The following is a 4,805-nucleotide window of genomic DNA, read 5'->3' on the forward strand; positions in this document are numbered from 1 at the left end:
TATATATATATATATATATATATTCATATATGTATAGACACACTCTCACACACACATATACACATATGCTTGTATGTATCTATGGTTATGTGTACGCGCGTGCGTATTCACAAACTCGGCACTTATATGTTAGAATATGATTTTCACAAAACACGCAAAATTATATGGAAAGTTTAGCAGCGCATTTGGTAACAAATATACGCAGATAACATAAAAATAGTGCAAAAACACTTTTATACGTCAACAAACAAACAGAGACATAAACCCACAAAGCTAAAGCAACTAAAATGACAACGTTATACTGAAAATCAACTTTCTTACACGTATAAAACTGTTATGGTTATATATTGATGCTTGAGCTTTTTAACTTATCAGATACGCATGAACAAAAATGTTACATCGCCACGCATGAACTTGAAATTGAAGCAAAATATATATAAATAAATTTATTACTATACTAGTTTCTGTATGTGTGTGTATATATATATGTGTATGTATACATATACACACACATACAAACTCTCTCTCACGCACGCACGCACGCACGCACGCACACACTTCTATATATAGTTCAAAATAGTATAAAAAACGACACAGACAGCTAAGATAACTACAAACAACGTGTTTTAGTTTGACGCTAAAGAAAATGGAACGGTCTTTTACGTTTCGATCCTACGCTCTTCTACGGAAAGAAATGAAGCGAGAAATCAAATGGTGAAAGGACAAATAACAGAGAGAAAGGAACGTGTTTGATATAATTTATTATATATATATATATATATATATATATATATATATATATATATATACGACAGGCTTCTTTCAGTTTCAGTCCACCAAACCCACTCACAAGGCTTCGGTCAGCCTGAGGCTATAGTAGAAGACATCTTCCCAAGGCGTCACGCAGTGGAACTGAGCCTGAATCTGCGCAGCCTCATACAAAGTATATTCTTTGATTTGGTTATACACACGCTCTTATTAACCCAATTTCTACTTTGCCATGTATTCTTCCTAGGTTAGTAAAATAAGTAGTAATGAATAGAACGAGCTCCTGGATCAAAAAGTGGTTTTTAAATTTTACCCTGCATGGTTGAAGGATACACATATATATATATAGTTGTAATAGTTTCAGAAAAATGCATTCGGTAAAATCTCTTGAAATGAGCAAAATACCTTTAACCATTAGTAGCCCCTTTACAGGCTCGTTGAATATCATTTTATAGCACTTGTTACCATGAAATATTTCCTCTGCGTCTGTTGTCTTTCAAACTTTTCAAATGCAATTCCATCCCACTCGGATCGGAATTGTCATATCGGATTAAACATTCGCTGTCGTGTCATGAAGGACGTATTCAACAAACAGTGTATATCAACAAACATTCACATCTACATGCACACAGAAATGTAGGTATAAGACCAAATTCTCTGACAGACACAGAGCAGATCGTGAGGGCAAGTCACTGAAAAAGTCGCGAAAAGCAACGAAAGGACTTTAACAAACAACAGATTGATTGTTTAACCAGCACATTAAACAAACAATCGATTAGTTGAGTTGGTTGACTAGACATTTAACCAATTGACAAACAATGAAGTAGTGATGTTGAACGAGTGTGTGTGTTATTATTTTTGGTATAATGACCCTCCAAAGAAACAAGATTCTATATCAAATCTTCAGGGAACAGAGGTTCTCGAATAATCTTTCATTGAATATTAGATAGTATTGTGAATTCTAACAAGACCAAGGTAATTCTACACATAACCATGAAGAGTTCATCAAACCTTCACTATGCCTAGGTATGCCTTATTCATCATAAGAATCCTATCCTAATTAGAACTTCATCATTAACTAACAGCTGATCCGTTTTGAACCTCACGTCGCATATTTTTCATAGCTTAATCGGCGCATCGGTGCTACAACTAGAAACATCTTTGATCTTATTGAAGAAGAAATCTTACCACTGATTAGTAAATACATTTTCAGTAAAACTGTACAACTTCATAACGGAGCTAGAAAGCTTGCTTACCATTAAAGCAGCACCTAGGTTTAGGTCGAAACACAGACGCATTGATCAATGTAGACCGACATATACCAAAGTGTGGATGATCACCGCTGGAATGTCTTTCAATGTGAGGTCATACTTTAAGAACATTTATTTCGTTATTGCCCACAGGGGGCTAAACTTAGAGGGGACAAACAAGAAATTAAGTCGATTACATCGACCCCAGTGCTTAAGTGGTACTTATTTAATCGATCCCAAAGGATGAAAGGCTAAGTCGACCTCGGCGGAATTGGAACGCAGAACGTAGTGGCAGACAAATACCGCTAAGCATTTCGCTCGGCGTGCTAACGTTTGTGCCAGCTCGCTGCCTTAAGAACATCAAGATCATCGAATGCACTCTGGTGCTTTCTACATTCTGTTGTAGTTCCAGCGGTATTACAACGACTTCTAGTATTCTGAATTTGATAATTATAGAACTGTCTCGAATCAGGTCTACACGATGTCCAGGCCTGTCATCAATTCGGCGCACCCACGTTTTTCTCATGTATATACATCGATGGTGCAGGCACTTGGCCTGGAGGTTAAGCGTGTTGCACTGACGGTCACAAGATCGTGGTTTCGATTTTCAAACCGGCTGCACGTTGTGCTCTTGGGCAAAAACACTTCATTTCGCATTGCTCCAAGTTAACTCAGCTGTGAATGGGTAACCCTGTAACGGACTACCCTGCCGATAAAGGAGAATGTTGGCCTGCTCGCCTCGTCAGCGGGGCAGCATCATTCAAACGACAAAAACGATACAAAGTGCATTGTGGTCAGCGATGTATTACATCATTTGATAGTCTTGTCGATACCATCATACCGTAATATACATCGATAGAACTATTATGTCAAACACAAACTGTATCAATCTTAGCGAAATAGGAGACTCTTGAAAAGTCATCTGCACTATTCATCTGTTGTCCTACTCTATTAAACAGAGAGAAACCACAAAAAATACTCACACGAAATATAATTATACCGTGTACATCCATTTAAAAGAAGATTATATACACACTCCGTATTAGCGAACATATAGTAGCAATCATTGATTCACAAACGTAATAATCTGCCGAGTTTATAAATATCACCAGCGTATTTTGCAAACATAAACCTCATTTACGATAATACAATAGAATAAATATACGCAAACACATTATTCAGGGGAGTCTATATAATACACACACACACACACACACACACACACACACACACACGCACACACGCACACATATATATAGACATATAAACACGCCACACATACACAGGCACGCAGGCACACTCGCTCACACATATATATGCATATGCATATAAGTATATAAACAGGGGTTGGACAAAATAATGGAAAGATCAAGTATCATAGCATCATAATTTTGAAATATCTATAAAACCGACAAAAGCTTGTTTATTTGTATGGTTTTTGATTTATTATTAGTGTTGCTTAATATGTTTTGCTAAAATTGCTGTTTCTTTTCTGATTTCATTAGAAAAAGGTGATTAAAATTCATTGAAAAGGTAATTAAAATTCACTGAAATAGTGGAAAAGTTTCATTTTTAAAGTGAAAGTATTTGACATGAGTGTCTTTGTTTCACTTTTGACACGTAATACTTAAATAGTGGAGGAGATATGATGTTGCTGTGGGCTCGAACTATGCAAGAAGTTAAAACATGTTTTTGTCTAAAACACAACCGGGACCCTAAGCAAGGCATGTGTAAAATTTGAATGAAATTGGTTCTGTAGTTCTGGAGTTTTAGGGATTCACACAGACACACACACACTGACACACAGACATACATTCTCATTTATATATATATATATATAGATAATGATGAGACACACGTTATGGTGCGGTTATTTTTTTTTGCTAAATAAAAATCGAAACCTAGGTATAACCGTACAAAAATAACAAGGTAAAAGTTTTTATTTTTCATTCCCTTCGAAATTGCTCTTAAACGTGGTTTTGGTAGTTTTGACTGCTTCTTCTAGCCTAGCGTGTAAAACTACCTGTTTAAGGTAGTTTCTCTTGTGTTTAAATGTATACTATATATATATATATATATATACATATATATAGTTATTATAAGTACATATACATATCCATATTTAAACAATGCAATCAACTAACTCAGCGAAAGCTCATAAACTAGTTGAGTTATATATTTCTTTTCTATATTATCACATTAAAACTGATGATGTTAATATGCTCTAAATTATATTTATCTTATATACATTTTCAATTTATATTTGTTTTTAGTATATTTAAATTATTATTTTTAGTACTTTCTTTATCGGTTTTTATTTACTTATTTCTTTATCTGTTGGTGAGAGACGTGTTGTTGTTTCCCAACAAATTCTAATTAACTAAATTATATAATTTAATTAAGCATTATCCTATGTTTCATATTATCAACAGATCAGTTCAAGCTACGAAATAAGTCGAAACTTTTTCCTCTGCTATTATCTTCCTATTGTTTTAAATCCTTTGTTTATGTGTGTGTATATATATATATATATGTTAATTTGTTAGACTTCTATTGTATACCACTTTCTTTTGTATCAGACAAAATTTACATCGAACATTTCATTTGTTTTACTTTTTTTTTTTAGACGCGTAGACTCTCAAAAATATGGCAGAAACATATGTATAAACTGATACACAACAAGCTAAAATGATTAAATGAAAACAAGTGCATATATCAACATAAATATTTTTATATTTACAAACACCACCTCTAAACACACGCATACACACACACATACACCGATAT

The sequence above is a fragment of the Octopus bimaculoides genome, chromosome 12 (genome assembly GCF_001194135.2).
Source record: "Octopus bimaculoides isolate UCB-OBI-ISO-001 chromosome 12, ASM119413v2, whole genome shotgun sequence".
Classification (NCBI taxonomy): domain Eukaryota; kingdom Metazoa; phylum Mollusca; class Cephalopoda; order Octopoda; family Octopodidae; genus Octopus; species Octopus bimaculoides.